The sequence below is a fragment of the Rhamphochromis longiceps genome, linkage group LG3 (genome assembly GCF_057381845.1).
Source record: "Rhamphochromis longiceps isolate RC_006_pf linkage group LG3, R_longiceps_female_GT1.1, whole genome shotgun sequence".
In the NCBI taxonomy this organism is placed as follows: Eukaryota; Metazoa; Chordata; class Actinopteri; order Cichliformes; family Cichlidae; genus Rhamphochromis; species Rhamphochromis longiceps.
In genome coordinates this window covers 66,825,965-66,841,343 of record NC_140559.1, presented here as the reverse complement: position 1 = coordinate 66,841,343, position 15,379 = coordinate 66,825,965, and the positions used below count along the sequence as shown (strand labels likewise).

The window sequence follows — 15,379 nt, the reverse complement described above, 5'->3', positions numbered from 1 at the left end:
TCAGCCAGAGCCACAGGCCCTGGTGTGGTGTAAGTGGCCTCAGCCAGTGCCACAGGCCCTGGTGTGGTGTAAGTGGCCTGAGTAAGAGCCACAGACCCTGGTGTGGTGTAATTGGCCTCAGCCAGCAGCCACAGGCCCTGGTGTGGTGTAAGTGGCCTCAGCCAGCAGCCACAGGCCCTGGTGTGGTGTAAGTGGCCTGAGCAAGAGCCACAGGCCCTGGTGTGGTGTAAGTGGCCTGAGCAAGAGCCACAGGCCCTGGTGTGGTGTAAGTGGCCTCAGCCAGCAGCCACAGGCCCTGGTGTGGTGTAAGTAGCCTCAGCCAGAAGCCACAGGCACTGGTGTGGTGTAAGTGGCCTCAGCCAGCAGCAACAGGCCCTGGTGTGGTGTAAGTCGCCTCAGCCAGCAGCCACAGGCCCTGGTGTGGTGTAGGTGGCCTCAGCCAGCAGCCACAGGCCCTGGTGTGGTGTAAGTCGCCTCAGCCAGAAGCCACAGGCACTGGTGTGGTGTAAGTCGCCTCAGCCAGCAGCAAAAGGGCCCTGGTGTGGTGTAAGTCGCCTCAGCCAGCAGCCACAGGCCCTGGTGTGGTGTAGGTGGCCTCAGCCAGCAGCCACAGGCCCTGGTGTGGTGTAAGTGGCCTCAGCCAGAGCCACAGGCCCTGGTGTGGTGTAAGTGGCCTCAGCCAGTGCCACAGGCCCTGGTGTGGTGTAAGTGGCCTGAGCAAGAGCCACAGACCCTGGTGTGGTGTAATTGGCCTCAGCCAGCAGCCACAGGCCCTGGTGTGGTGTAAGTAGCCTCAGCCAGAAGCCACAGGCACTGGTGTGGTGTAAGTGGCCTCAGCCAGCAGCAAAAGGGCCCTGGTGTGGTGTAAGTGGCCTCAGCCAGCAGCCACAGGCCCTGGTGTGGTGTAGGTGGCCTCAACCAGCAGCCACAGGCCCTGGTGTGGTGTAAGTGGCCTCAGCCAGCAGCCACAGGCCCTGGTGTGGTGTAAGTGGCCTCAGCCAGTGCCACAGGCCCTGGTGTGGTGTAAGTGGCCTGAGCAAGAGCCACAGACCCTGGTGTGGTGTAATTGGCCTCAATAGCAACTAAGGCCCTGGTGTGGTGTATGTGGCCTCAGGCAGCAGCCACAGGCCCTGTTGTGATGTAACTTGCCTGAGCCAGCAGCCACAGGCCCTGGTGTGGTGTAAGTGGCCTCAGCCAGAGCCACAGGCCCTGATGTGGTGTAAGTGGCCCCAGCCGGTCACTCAGGCCCTGGTGTGGTGTAGGTGGCATCAGCTAGCAGGACAAGACATTGGAAAAGAGCCAAATGCAATGTCGTTAATGTGCCCTCATTAATGGGCAGCTGCTTTTGGTCTTTTAATACACCCCTTCTCTGGATCAAAAGCGGTTCAATGACATGAAAATGAAAGGCTTACAGCACCAGGTATTCCCAGGCAGTCTCCCATTCAAGTACTAACCAAGCCCAGCCCTGCTTAGCTTCCGAGATCAGACGAGGTCGGGCGTGCTCAGGGTGGTATGGCCGTAAGCTGCTGGCCCCAGCACAATGTCTCAATTTATGGATTCAAGTGATTAGGTGGCAAGTACCTGAAGTTACGAAGACAATCCTATAACCATACCTGCATGTTTGCATAATACCCTAACCCAAAGGCTCAGTTTAGCATTTATCCAACAGCACAGGCCCTGGGTTGTTGAAGATGGCCTCAGGAACCAGCACAGGGCCTGGTGTGTTGTACATGGCCACAGCAAGCAGCACAGGGCCTGGTTTGGTGAAGATGGCCTCGGCCAGAAGCACAGGGCCTGGTGTGATATGAGTGGCCTGAGAAAGAGCCACAGGCCCTGGTGTGTTGTAAGTGGCCTCAGCCAGCAGCCACAGGCCCTGGTGTGGTGTAGGTGGCCTCAGCCAGCAGCCACAGTCCCTTGTGTGGTGTAAGTGGCCTCAGCCAGCAGCCACAGGCCCTGGTGTGGTGTAAGTGGCCTCAGCCAGCAGCAAAAGGGCCCTGGTGTGGTGTAAGTGGCCTCAGCCAGCAGCCACAGGCCCTGGTGTGGTGTAGGTGGCCTCAGCCAGCAGCCACAGGCCCTGGTGTGGTGTAAGTGGCCTCAGCCAGCAGCCACAGGCCCTGGTGTGGTGTAAGTGGCCTCAGCCAGTGCCACAGGCCCTGGTGTGGTGTAAGTGGCCTGAGCAAGAGCCACAGGCCCTGGTGTGGTGTAAGTGGCCTGAGCAAGAGCCACAGACCCTGGTGTGGTGTAATTGGCCTCAATAGCAACTAATGCCCTGGTGTGGTGTAGGTGGCCTCAGCCAGCAGCCACAGGCCCTGGTGTGGTGTAAGTGGCCTCAGCCAGCAGCCACAGGCCCTGGTGTGGTGTAAGTGGCCTCAGCCAGAGCCACAGGCCCTGGTGTGGTGTAAGTGGCCTCAGCCAGTGCCACAGGCCCTGGTGTGGTGTAAGTGGCCTGAGCAAGAGCCACAGACCCTGGTGTGGTGTAATTGGCTTCAGCCAGCAGCCACAGGCCCTGGTGTGGTGTAAGTGGCCTCAGCCAGCAGCCACAGGCCCTGGTGTGGTGTAAGTAGCCTCAGCCAGAAGCCACAGGCACTGGTGTGGTGTAAGTGGCCTCAGCCAGCAGCAAAAGGGCCCTGGTGTGGTGTAAGTGGCCTCAGCCAGCAGCCACAGGCCCTGATGTGGTGTAAGTGGCCCCAGCCGGTCACTCAGGCCCTGGTGTGGTGTAGGTTGCATCAGCTAGCAGCACAAGACATTGGAAAAGAGCCAAAAGCAATGTCGTTAATGTGCGCTCATTAATGGGGAGCTGCTTTTGGTCTTTTAATACACCCCTTCTCTGGATCAAAAGCGGTTCAATGACATGAAAATCAAAGGCTTACAGCACCAGGTATTCCCAGGCAGTCTCCCATCCAAGTACTAACCAAGCCCAGCCCTGCTTAGCTTCCGAGATCAGACGAGGTCGGGCGTGCTCAGGGTGGTATGGCCGTAAGCTGCTGGCCCCAGCACAATGTCTCAATTTATGGATTCAAGTGATTAGGTGGCAAGTACCTGAAGTTACGAAGACAATCCTATAACCATACCTGCATGTTTGCATAATACCCTAACCCAAAGGCTCAGTTTGGCATTTATCCAACAGCACAGGCCCTGGATTGTTGAAGATGGCCTCAAGAACCAGCACAGGACCTGGTGTGTTTTACATGGCCACAGCAAGCAGCACAGGGCCTGGTTTGGTGAAGATGGCCTCAGCAAGCAGCCACAGGCCCTGGTTTGGTGTAAGTGGCCTCAGCCAGCAGCCACAGGCCCTGGTGTGGTGTAAGTGGCCTCAGCCAGCAGCCACAGGCCCTGGTGTGGTCTAAGTGGCCTCAGCCAGTGCCACAGGCCCTGGTGTGGTGTAAGTGGCCTGAGCAAGAGCCACAGGCCCTGGTGTGGTGTAAGTGGCCTCAGCCAGCAGCCACAGGCCCTGGTGTGGTGTAAGTGGCCTAAGCCAGAGCCACAGGCCCTGGTGTGGTGTAAGTGGCCTCAATAGCAAATAAGGCCCTGGTGTGGTGTAAGTGGCCTGAGCAAGAACCACAGGGCCTGGTTTGGTGAAGATGGCCTCGGCCAGAAGCGCAGGGCCTGGTGTGATGTGAGTGGCCTCAGCCAGCAGCAAAAGGGCCCTGGTGTGGTCTAAGTGGCCTCAGCCAGCAGCCACAGGCCCTGGTGTGGTGTAGGTGGCCTCAGCCAGCAGCCACAGGCCCTGGTGTGGTGTAAGTGGCCTCAGCCAGCAGCCACAGGCCCTGGTGTGGTGTAAGTGGCCTCAGCCAGCAGCCACAGGCCCTGGTGTGGTGTAAGTGGCCTCAGCCAGTGCCACAGGCCCTGGTGTGGTGTAAGTGGCCTGAGCAAGAGCCACAGACCCTGGTGTGGTGTAATTGGCCTCAGCCAGCAGCCACAGGCCCTGGTGTGGTGTAAGTCGCCTCAGCCAGAAGCCACAGGCCCTGGTGTGGTGTAGGTGGCCTCAGCCAGCAGCCACAGGCCCTGGTGTGGTGTAAGTGGCCTCAGCCAGCAGCCACAGGCCCTGGTGTGGTGTAAGTGGCCTCAGCCAGCAGCCACAGGCCCTGGTGTGGTGTAAGTGGCCTCAGCCAGCAGTCACAGGCCCTGGTGTGGTGTAAGTGGCCTCAGCCAGTGCCACAGGCCCTGGTGTGGTGTAAGTGGCCTGAGCAAGAGCCACAGGCCCTGGTGTGGTGTAAGTGGCCTGAGCAAGAGCCACAGACCCTGGTGTGGTGTAATTGGCCTCAATAGCAACTAATGCCCTGGTGTGGTGTAGGTGGCCTCAGCCAGCAGCCACAGGCCCTGGTGTGGTGTAAGTGGCCTCAGCCAGCAGCGACAGGCCCTGGTGTGGTGTAAGTGGCCTCAGCCAGAGCCACAGGCCCTGGTGTGGTGTAAGTGGCCTCAGCCAGTGCCACAGGCCCTGGTGTGGTGTAAGTGGCCTGAGCAAGAGCCACAGACCCTGGTGTGGTGTAATTGGCCTCAGCCAGCAGCCACAGGCCCTGGTGTGGTGTAAGTGGCCTCAGCCAGCAGCCACAGGCCCTGGTGTGGTGTAAGTGGCCTGAGCAAGAGCCACAGGCCCTGGTGTGGTGTAAGTGGCCTGAGCAAGAGCCACAGGCCCTGGTGTGGTGTAAGTGGCCTGAGCAAGAGCCACAGGCCCTGGTGTGGTGTAAGTGGCCTCAGCCAGCAGCCACAGGCCCTGGTGTGGTGTAAGTAGCCTCAGCCAGAAGCCACAGGCACTGGTGTGGTGTAAGTGGCCTCAGCCAGCAGCCACAGGCCCTGGTGTGGTGTAAGTCGCCTCAGCCAGCAGCCACAGGCCCTGATGTGGTGTAGGTGGCCTCAGCCAGCAGCCACAGGCCCTGGTGTGGTGTAAGTGGCCTCAGCCAGCAGCCACAGGCCCTGGTGTGGTGTAAGTGGCCTCAGCCAGTGCCACAGGCCCTGGTGTGGTGTAAGTGGCCTGAGCAAGAGCCACAGACCCTGGTGTGGTGTAAGTGGCCTGAGCAAGAACCACAGGGCCTGGTTTGGTGAAGATGGCCTCGGCCAGAAGCGCAGGGCCTGGTGTGATGTGAGTGGCCTCAGCCAGCAGCAAAAGGGCCCTGGTGTGGTGTAAGTGGCCTCAGCCAGCAGCCACAGGCCCTGGTGTGGTGTAAGTGGCCTGAGCAAGAACCACAGGGCCTGGTTTGGTGAAGATGGCCTCGGCCAGAAGCGCAGGGCCTGGTGTGATGTGAGTGGCCTCAGCCAGCAGCAAAAGGGCCCTGGTGTGGTGTAAGTGGCCTCAGCCAGCAGCCACAGGCCCTGGTGTGGTGTAGGTGGCCTCAGCCAGCAGCCACAGGCCCTGGTGTGGTGTAAGTGGCCTCAGCCAGCAGCCACAGGCCCTGGTGTGGTGTAAGTGGCCTCAGCCAGTGCCACAGGCCCTGGTGTGGTGTAATTGGCCTGAGCAAGAGCCACAGACCCTGGTGTGGTGTAATTGGCCTCAGCCAGCAGCCACAGGCCCTGGTGTGGTGTAAGTCACCTCAGCCAGAAGCCACAGGCACTGGTGTGGTGTAAGTGGCCTCAGCCAGCAGCAAAAGGGCCCTGGTGTGGTGTAAGTCTCCTCAGCCAGCAGCCACAGGCCCTGGTGTGGTGTAGGTGGCCTCAGCCAGCAGCCACAGGCCCTGGTGTGGTGTAAGTGGCCTCAGCCAGCAGCCACAGGCCCTGGTGTGGTGTAAGTGGCCTCAGCCAGCAGCCACAGGCCCTGGTGTGGTGTAAGTGGTCTCAGCCAGTGCCACAGGCCCTGGTGTGGTGTAAGTGGCCTGAGCAAGAGCCACAGGCCCTGGTGTGGTGTAAGTGGCTTCAGCCAGCAGCCACAGGCCCTGGTGTGGTGTAAGTGGCCTCAGCCAGCAGCCACAGGCCCTGGTGTGGTGTAAGTAGCCTCAGCCAGAAGCCACAGGCACTGGTGTGGTGTAAGTGGCCTCAGCCAGCAGCAAAAGGGCCCTGGTGTGGTGTAAGTCGCCTCAGCCAGCAGCCACAGGCCCTGGTGTGGTGTAGGTGGCCTCAGCCAGCAGCCACAGGCCCTGGTGTGGTGTAAGTGGCCTCAGCCAGCAGCCACAGGCCCTGGTGTGGTGTAAGTGGCCTCAGCCAGTGCCACAGGCCCTGGTGTGGTGTAAGTGGCCTGAGCAAGAGCCACAGACCCTGGTGTGGTGTAATTGGCCTCAATAGCAACTAAGGCCCTGGTGTGGTGTATGTGGCCTCAGGCAGCAGCCACAGGCCCTGGTGTGGTGTAAGTGGCCTCGGCCAGAAGCGCAGGGCCTGGTGTGATGTGAGTGGCCTGAGCAAGAGCCACAGGCCCTGGTGTGGTGTAAGTGGCTTGAGCAAGAGCCACAGACCCTGGTGTGGTGTAATTGGCCTCAATAGCAACTAATGCCCTGGTGTGGTGTAGGTGGCCTCAGCCAGCAGCCACAGGCCCTGGTGTGGTGTAAGTGGCCTCAGCCAGCAGCCACAGGCCCTGGTGTGGTGTAAGTGGCCTCAATAGCAACTAAGGCCCTGGTGTGGTGTAAGTGGCTTCAGCCAGCAGCCACAGGCTCTGTTGTGGTGTAACTGGCCTCAGCCAGCAGCAAAAGGGCCCTGGTGTGGTGTAAGTGGCCTCAGCCAGAGCCACAGGCCCTGATGTGGTGTAAGTGGCCCCAGCCGGTCACTCAGGCCCTGGTGTGGTGTAGGTGGCATCAGCTAGCAGCACAAGACATTGGAAAAGAGCCAAAAGCAGTGTCGTTAATGTGCCCTCATTAATGGGCAGCTGCTTTTGGTCTTTTAATACACCCCTTCTCTGGATCAAAAGCGGTTCAATGACATGAAAATGAAAGGCTTACAGCACCAGGTATTCCCAGGTAGTCTCCCATCCAAGTACTAACCAAGCCCAGCCCTGCTTAGCTTCTGAGACCAGACGAGGTCGGGCGTGCTCAGGGTGGTATGGCCGTAAGCTGCTGGCTCCAGCACAATGTCTCAATTTATGGATTCAAGTGATTAGGTGGCAAGTACCTGAAGTTACGAAGACAATCCTATAACCATACCTGCATGTTTGCATAATACCCTAACCCAAAGGCTCAGTTTGGCATTTATCCAACAGCACAGGCCCTGGATTGTTGAAGATGGCCTCAGGAACCAGCACAGGGCCTGGTGTGTTGTACATGGCCACAGCAAGCAGCCACAGGCCCTGGTGTGGTGTAAGTCGCCTCAGCCAGAAGCCACAGGCACTGGTGTGGTGTAAGTGGCCTCAGCCAGCAGCAAAAGGGCCCTGGTGTGGTTTAAGTCGCCTCAGCCAGCAGCCACAGGCCCTGGTGTGGTGTAGGTGGCCTGAGCCAGCAGCCACAGGCCCTGGTGTGGTGTAAGTGGCCACAGCAAGCAGCACAGGGCCTGGTTTGGTGAAGATGGCCTCGGCCAGAAGCGCAGGGCCTGGTGTGATGTGAGTGGCCTGAGCAAGAGCCACAGGCCTTGGTGTGGTGTAAGTGGCCTCAGCCAGCAGCCACAGGCCCTGGTGTGGTGTAAGTCGCCTCAGCCAGAAGCCACAGGCACTGGTGTGGTGTAAGTGGCCTCAGCCAGCAGCAAAAGGGCCCTGGTGTGGTGTAATTGGCCTCAATAGCAACTAATGCCCTGGTGTGGTGTAGGTGGCCTCAGCCAGCAGCCACAGGCCCTGGTGTGGTGTAAGTGGCCTCAGCCAGCAGCCACAGGCCCTGGTGTGGTGTAAGTGGCCTCAGCCAGAGCCACAGGCCCTGATGTGGTGTAAGTGGCCCCAGCCGGTCACTCAGGCCCTTGTGTGGTGTAGGTTGCATCAGCTAGCAGCACAAGACATTGGAAAAGAGCCAAAAGCAGTGTCGTTAATGTGCCCTCATTAATGGGCAGCTGCTTTTGGTCTTTTAATACACCCCTTCTCTGGATCAAAAGCGGTTCAATGACATGAAAATGAAAGGCTTACAGCACCAGGTATTCCCAGGCAGTCTCCCATCCAAGTACTAACCAAGCCCAGCCCTGCTTAGCTTCCGAGATCAGACGAGGTCGGGCGTGCTCAGGGTGGTATGGCCGTAAGCTGCTGGCTCCAGCACAATGTCTCAATTTATGGATTCAAGTGATTAGGTGGCAAGTACCTGAAGTTACGAAGACAATCCTATAACCATACCTGCATGTTTGCATAATACCCTAACCCAAAGGCTCAGTTTGGCATTTATCCAACAGCACAGGCCCTGGATTGTTGAAGATGGCCTCAGGGACCAGCACAGGGCCTGGTGTGTTGTACATGGCCACAGCAAGCAGCACAGGGCCTGGTTTGGTGAAGATGGCCTCGGCCAGAAGCGCAGGGCCTGGTGTGATGTGAGTGGCCTGAGCAAGAGCAACAGGCCTTGGTGTGGTGTAAGTGGCCTCAGCCAGCAGCCACAGGCCCTGGTGTGGTGTAAGTCGCCTCAGCCAGAAGCCACAGGCACTGGTGTGGTGTAAGTGGCCTCAGCCAGCAGCAAAAGGGCCCTGGTGTGGTGTAAGTGGCCTCAGCCAGCAGCCACAGGCCCTGGTGTGGTGTAGGTGGCCTCAGCCAGCAGCCACAGGCCCTGGTGTGGTGTAAGTGGCCTCAGCCAGCAGCCACAGGCCCTGGTGTGGTGTAAGTGGCCTCAGCCAGCAGCCACAGGCCCTGGTGTGGTGTAAGTGGCCTCAGCCAGTGCCACAGGCCCTGGTGTGGTGTAAGTGGCCTGAGCAAGAGCCACAGACCCTGGTGTGGTGTAATTGGCCTCAGCCAGCAGCCACAGGCCCTGGTGTGGTGTAAGTCGCCTCAGCTAGAAGACACAGGCACTGGTGTGGTGTAAGTGGCCTCAGCCAGCAGCAAAAGGGCCCTGGTGTGGTGTAAGTGGCCTCAGCCAGCAGCCACAGGCCCTGGTGTGGTGTAGGTGGCCTCAGCCAGCAGCCACAGGCCCTGGTGTGGTGTAAGTGGCCTCAATAGCAACTAAGGCCCTGGTGTGGTGTAAGTGGCTTCAGCCAGCAGCCACAGGCTCTGTTGTGGTGTAACTGGCCTCAGCCAGCAGCCACAGGCCCTGGTGTGGTGTAAGTGGCCCCAGCCGGTCACTCAGGCCCTGGTGTGGTGTAGGTGGCATCAGCTAGCAGCACAAGACATTGGAAAAGAGCCAAAAGCAGTGTCGTTAATGTGCCCTCATTAATGGGCAGCTGCTTTTGGTCTTTTAATACACCCCTTCTCTGGATCAAAAGCGGTTCAATGACATGAAAATGAAAGGCTTACAGCACCAGGTATTCCCAGGCAGTCTCCCATCCAAGTACTAACCAAGCCCAGCCCTGCTTAGCTTCCGAGATCAGACGAGGTCGGGCGTGCTCAGGGTGGTATGGCCGTAAGCTGCTGGCTCCAGCACAATGTCTCAATTTATGGATTCAAGTGATTAGGTGGCAAGTACCTGAAGTTACGAAGACAATCCTATAACCATACCTGCATGTTTGCATAATACCCTAACCCAAAGGCTCAGTTTGGCATTTATCCAACAGCACAGGCCCTGGATTGTTGAAGATGGCCTCAGGAACCAGCACAGGGCCTGGTGTGTTGTACATGGCCACAGCAAGCAGCACAGGGCCTGGTTTGGTGAAGATGGCCTCGGCCAGAAGCGCAGGGCCTGGTGTGAAGTGAGTGGCCTGAGCAAGAGCCACAGGCCCTGGTGTGGTGTAAGTGGCCTCAGCCAGCAGCCACAGGCCCTGGTGTGGTGTAAGTCGCCTCAGCCAGAAGCCACAGGCACTGGTGTGGTGTAAGTGGCCTCAGCCAGCAGCAAAAGGGCCCTGGTGTGGTGTAAGTGGCCTCAGCCAGCAGCCACAGGCCCTGGTGTGGTGTAGGTGGCCTCAGCCAGCAGCCACAGGCCCTGGTGTGGTGTAAGTGGCCTCAGCCAGCAGCCACAGGCCCTGGTGTGGTGTAAGTGGCCTCAGCCAGTGCCACAGGCCCTGGTGTGGTGTAAGTGGCCTGAGCAAGAGCCACAGACCCTGGTGTGGTGTAATTGGCCTCAGCCAGCAGCCACAGGCCCTGGTGTGGTGTAAGTCGCCTCAGCTAGAAGACACAGGCACTGGTGTGGTGTAAGTGGCCTCAGCCAGCAGCAAAAGGGCCCTGGTGTGGTGTAAGTCGCCTCAGCCAGCAGCCACAGGCCCTGGTGTGGTGTAGGTGGTCTCAGCCAGCAGCCACACGCCCTGGTGTGGTGTAAGTGGCCTGAGCAAGAGCCACAGGCCCTGGTGTGGTGTAAGTGGCCTGAGCAAGAGCCACAGACCCTGGTGTGGTGTAATTGGCCTCAATAGCAACTAATTCCCTGGTGTGGTGTAGGTGGCCTCAGCCAGCAGCCACAGGCCCTGGTGTGGTGTAAGTGGCCTCAGCCAGAGCCACAGGCCCTGATGTGGTGTAAGTGGCCCCAGCCGGTCACTCAGGCCCTTGTGTGGTGTAGGTTGCATCAGCTAGCAGCACAAGACATTGGAAAAGAGCCAAAAGCAGTGTCGTTAATGTGCCCTCATTAATGGGCAGCTGCTTTTGGTCTTTTAATACACCCCTTCTCTGGATCAAAAGCGGTTCAATGACATGAAAATGAAAGGCTTACAGCACCAGGTATTCCCAGGCAGTCTCCCATCCAAGTACTAACCAAGCCCAGCCCTGCTTAGCTTCCGAGATCAGACGAGGTCGGGCGTGCTCAGGGTGGTATGGCCGTAAGCTGCTGGCTCCAGCACAATGTCTCAATTTATGGATTCAAGTGATTAGGTGGCAAGTACCTGAAGTTACGAAGACAATCCTATAACCATACCTGCATGTTTGCATAATACCCTAACCCAAAGGCTCAGTTTGGCATTTATCCAACAGCACAGGCCCTGGATTGTTGAAGATGGCCTCAGGGACCAGCACAGGGCCTGGTGTGTTGTACATGGCCACAGCAAGCAGCACAGGGCCTGGTTTGGTGAAGATGGCCTCGGCCAGAAGCGCAGGGCCTGGTGTGATGTGAGTGGCCTGAGCAAGAGCAACAGGCCTTGGTGTGGTGTAAGTGGCCTCAGCCAGCAGCCACAGGCCCTGGTGTGGTGTAAGTCGCCTCAGCCAGAAGCCACAGGCACTGGTGTGGTGTAAGTGGCCTCAGCCAGCAGCAAAAGGGCCCTGGTGTGGTGTAAGTGGCCTCAGCCAGCAGCCACAGGCCCTGGTGTGGTGTAGGTGGCCTCAGCCAGCAGCCACAGGCCCTGGTGTGGTGTAAGTGGCCTCAGCCAGCAGCCACAGGCCCTGGTGTGGTGTAAGTGGCCTCAGCCAGTGCCACAGGCCCTGGTGTGGTGTAAGTGGCCTGAGCAAGAGCCACAGACCCTGGTGTGGTGTAATTGGCCTCAGCCAGCAGCCACAGGCCCTGGTGTGGTGTAAGTCGCCTCAGCTAGAAGACACAGGCACTGGTGTGGTGTAAGTGGCCTCAGCCAGCAGCAAAAGGGCCCTGGTGTGGTGTAAGTCGCCTCAGCCAGCAGCCACAGGCCCTGGTGTGGTGTAGGTGGTCTCAGCCAGCAGCCACACGCCCTGGTGTGGTGTAAGTGGCCTGAGCAAGAGCCACAGGCCCTGGTGTGGTGTAAGTGGCCTGAGCAAGAGCCACAGACCCTGGTGTGGTGTAATTGGCCTCAATAGCAACTAATTCCCTGGTGTGGTGTAGGTGGCCTCAGCCAGCAGCCACAGGCCCTGGTGTGGTGTAAGTGGCCTCAGCCAGAGCCACAGGCCCTGATGTGGTGTAAGTGGCCCCAGCCGGTCACTCAGGCCCTTGTGTGGTGTAGGTTGCATCAGCTAGCAGCACAAGACATTGGAAAAGAGCCAAAAGCAGTGTCGTTAATGTGCCCTCATTAATGGGCAGCTGCTTTTGGTCTTTTAATACACCCCTTCTCTGGATCAAAAGCGGTTCAATGACATGAAAATGAAAGGCTTACAGCACCAGGTATTCCCAGGCAGTCTCCCATCCAAGTACTAACCAAGCCCAGCCCTGCTTAGCTTCCGAGATCAGACGAGGTCGGGCGTGCTCAGGGTGGTATGGCCGTAAGCTGCTGGCTCCAGCACAATGTCTCAATTTATGGATTCAAGTGATTAGGTGGCAAGTACCTGAAGTTACGAAGACAATCCTATAACCATACCTGCATGTTTGCATAATACCCTAACCCAAAGGCTCAGTTTGGCATTTATCCAACAGCACAGGCCCTGGATTGTTGAAGATGGCCTCAGGGACCAGCACAGGGCCTGGTGTGTTGTACATGGCCACAGCAAGCAGCACAGGGCCTGGTTTGGTGAAGATGGCCTCGGCCAGAAGCGCAGGGCCTGGTGTGATGTGAGTGGCCTGAGCAAGAGCAACAGGCCTTGGTGTGGTGTAAGTGGCCTCAGCCAGCAGCCACAGGCCCTGGTGTGGTGTAAGTCGCCTCAGCCAGAAGCCACAGGCACTGGTGTGGTGTAAGTGGCCTCAGCCAGCAGCAAAAGGGCCCTGGTGTGGTGTAAGTGGCCTCAGCCAGCAGCCACAGGCCCTGGTGTGGTGTAGGTGGCCTCAGCCAGCAGCCACAGGCCCTGGTGTGGTGTAAGTGGCCTCAGCCAGCAGCCACAGGCCCTGGTGTGGTGTAAGTGGCCTCAGCCAGCAGCCACAGGCCCTGGTGTGGTGTAAGTGGCCTCAGCCAGTGCCACAGGCCCTGGTGTGGTGTAAGTGGCCTGAGCAAGAGCCACAGACCCTGGTGTGGTGTAATTGGCCTCAGCCAGCAGCCACAGGCCCTGGTGTGGTGTAAGTCGCCTCAGCTAGAAGACACAGGCACTGGTGTGGTGTAAGTGGCCTCAGCCAGCAGCAAAAGGGCCCTGGTGTGGTGTAAGTCGCCTCAGCCAGCAGCCACAGGCCCTGGTGTGGTGTAGGTGGCCTCAGCCAGCAGCCACACGCCCTGGTGTGGTGTAAGTGGCCTCAGCCAGCAGCCACAGGCCCTGGTGTGGTGTAAGTGGCCTCAGCCAGCAGCCACAGGCCCTGGTGTGGTGTAAGTCGCCTCAGCCAGAAGCCACAGGCACTGGTGTGGTGTAAGTGGCCTCAGCCAGCAGCAAAAGGGCCCTGGTGTGGTGTAAGTCGCCTCAGCCAGCAGCCACAGGCCCTGGTGTGGTGTAGGTGGCCTCAGCCAGTGCCACAGGCCCTGGTGTGGTGTAAGTGGCCTGAGCAAGAGCCACAGGCCCTGGTGTGGTGTAAGTGGCCTCAGCCAGTGCCACAGGCCCTGGTGTGGTGTAATTGGCCTCAGCCAGCAGCCACAGGCCCTGGTGTGGTGTAGGTGGCCTCAGCCAGCAGCCACAGGCCCTGGTGTGGTGTAAGTGGCCTCAGCCAGCAGCCACAGGCCCTGGTGTGGTGTAAGTGGCCTCAGCCAGAGCCACAGGCCCTGATGTGGTGTAAGTGGCCCCAGCCGGTCACTCAGGCCCTTGTGTGGTGTAGGTTGCATCAGCTAGCAGCACAAGACATTGGAAAAGAGCCAAAAGCAGTGTCGTTAATGTGCCCTCATTAATGGGCAGCTGCTTTTGGTCTTTTAATACACCCCTTCTCTGGATCAAAAGCGGTTCAATGACATGAAAATGAAAGGCTTACAGCACCAGGTATTCCCAGGCAGTCTCCCATCCAAGTACTAACCAAGCCCAGCCCTGCTTAGCTTCCGAGATCAGACGAGGTCGGGCGTGCTCAGGGTGGTATGGCCGTAAGCTGCTGGCGACAGCACAATGTCTCAATTTATGGATTCAAGTGATTAGGTGGCAAGTACCTGAAGTTACGAAGACAATCCTATAACCATACCTGCATGTTTGCATAATACCCTAACCCAAAGGCTCAGTTTGGCATTTATCCAACAGCACAGGCCCTGGATTGTTGAAGATGGCCTCAGGGACCAGCACAGGGCCTGGTGTGTTGTACATGGCCACAGCAAGCAGCACAGGGCCTGGTTTGGTGAAGATGGCCTCGGCCAGAAGCGCAGGGCCTGGTGTGATGTGAGTGGCCTGAGCAAGAGCAACAGGCCTTGGTGTGGTGTAAGTGGCCTCAGCCAGCAGCCACAGGCCCTGGTGTGGTGTAAGTGGCCTCAGCCAGAAGCCACAGGCACTGGTGTGGTGTAAGTGGCCTCAGCCAGCAGCAAAAGGGCCCTGGTGTGGTGTAAGTGGCCTCAGCCAGCAGCCACAGGCCCTGGTGTGGTGTAGGTGGCCTCAGCCAGCAGCCACAGGCCCTGGTGTGGTGTAAGTGGCCTCAGCCAGCAGCCACAGGCCCTGGTGTGGTGTAAGTGGCCTCAGCCAGCAGCCACAGGCCCTGGTGTGGTGTAAGTGGCCTCAGCCAGTGCCACAGGCCCTGGTGTGGTGTAAGTGGCCTGAGCAAGAGCCACAGACCCTGGTGTGGTGTAATTGGCCTCAGCCAGCAGCCACAGGCCCTGGTGTGGTGTAAGTCGCCTCAGCTAGAAGACACAGGCACTGGTGTGGTGTAAGTGGCCTCAGCCAGCAGCAAAAGGGCCCTGGTGTGGTGTAAGTGGCCTCAGCCAGCAGCCACAGGCCCTGGTGTGGTGTAGGTGGCCTCAGCCAGCAGCCACACGCCCTGGTGTGGTGTAAGTGGCCTCAGCCAGCAGCCACAGGCCCTGGTGTGGTGTAAGTGGCCTCAGCCAGCAGCCACAGGCCCTGGTGTGGTGTAAGTGGCCTCAGCCAGTGCCACAGGCCCTGGTGTGGTGTAAGTGGCCTGAGCAAGAGCCACAGGCCCTGGTGTGGTGTAAGTGGCCTGAGCAAGAGCCACAGACCCTGGTGTGGTGTAATTGGCCTCAATAGCAACTAATTCCCTGGTGTGGTGTAGGTGGCCTCAGCCAGCAGCCACAGGCCCTGGTGTGGTGTAAGTGGCCTCAGCCAGAGCCACAGGCCCTGATGTGGTGTAAGTGGCCCCAGCCGGTCACTCAGGCCCTTGTGTGGTGTAGGTTGCATCAGCTAGCAGCACAAGACATTGGAAAAGAGCCAAAAGCAGTGTCGTTAATGTGCCCTCATTAATGGGCAGCTGCTTTTGGTCTTTTAATACACCCCTTCTCTGGATCAAAAGCGGTTCAATGACATGAAAATGAAAGGCTTACAGCACCAGGTATTCCCAGGCAGTCTCCCATCCAAGTACTAACCAAGCCCAGCCCTGCTTAGCTTCCGAGATCAGACGAGGTCGGGCGTGCTCAGGGTGGTATGGCCGTAAGCTGCTGGCTCCAGCACAATGTCTCAATTTATGGATTCAAGTGATTAGGTGGCAAGTACCTGAAGTTACGAAGACAATCCTATAACCATACCTGCATGTTTGCATAATACCCTAACCCAAAGGCTCAGTTTGGCATTTATCCAACAGCACAGGCCCTGGATTGTTGA

The 15,379-nt window shown here is 58.5% G+C and overlaps 9 non-coding genes across 9 annotated transcripts; all 9 read right to left on the bottom strand.

Annotated features, from left to right (window-relative positions):
• Positions 1-1,405: 1,405 nt before the first annotated feature.
• Positions 1,406-1,524, bottom strand: LOC146676460 (5S ribosomal RNA). Its single transcript, XR_014910737.1, has one exon. It is a non-coding gene; the product is annotated as a 5S ribosomal RNA (ribosomal RNA).
• Positions 1,525-2,863: 1,339 nt separating this feature from the next.
• Positions 2,864-2,982, bottom strand: LOC146676459 (5S ribosomal RNA). The gene has a single exon (XR_014911336.1). It is a non-coding gene; the product is annotated as a 5S ribosomal RNA (ribosomal RNA).
• Positions 2,983-6,853: 3,871 nt separating this feature from the next.
• On the bottom strand, positions 6,854-6,972 carry LOC146676458 (5S ribosomal RNA). The gene has a single exon (XR_014910742.1). It is a non-coding gene; the product is annotated as a 5S ribosomal RNA (ribosomal RNA).
• Positions 6,973-7,956: 984 nt separating this feature from the next.
• On the bottom strand, positions 7,957-8,075 carry LOC146676457 (5S ribosomal RNA). Its single transcript, XR_014911335.1, has one exon. It is a non-coding gene; the product is annotated as a 5S ribosomal RNA (ribosomal RNA).
• Positions 8,076-9,258: 1,183 nt separating this feature from the next.
• Positions 9,259-9,377, bottom strand: LOC146676456 (5S ribosomal RNA). The gene has a single exon (XR_014911334.1). It is a non-coding gene; the product is annotated as a 5S ribosomal RNA (ribosomal RNA).
• Positions 9,378-10,597: 1,220 nt separating this feature from the next.
• On the bottom strand, positions 10,598-10,716 carry LOC146676455 (5S ribosomal RNA). Its single transcript, XR_014911333.1, has one exon. It is a non-coding gene; the product is annotated as a 5S ribosomal RNA (ribosomal RNA).
• A 1,220-nt stretch (positions 10,717-11,936) lies between these two features.
• LOC146676454 (5S ribosomal RNA) lies at positions 11,937-12,055 on the bottom strand. The gene has a single exon (XR_014911332.1). It is a non-coding gene; the product is annotated as a 5S ribosomal RNA (ribosomal RNA).
• Positions 12,056-13,597: 1,542 nt separating this feature from the next.
• Positions 13,598-13,716, bottom strand: LOC146676453 (5S ribosomal RNA). Its single transcript, XR_014911331.1, has one exon. It is a non-coding gene; the product is annotated as a 5S ribosomal RNA (ribosomal RNA).
• A 1,379-nt stretch (positions 13,717-15,095) lies between these two features.
• Positions 15,096-15,214, bottom strand: LOC146676452 (5S ribosomal RNA). The gene has a single exon (XR_014911329.1). It is a non-coding gene; the product is annotated as a 5S ribosomal RNA (ribosomal RNA).
• Positions 15,215-15,379: the final 165 nt, after the last annotated feature.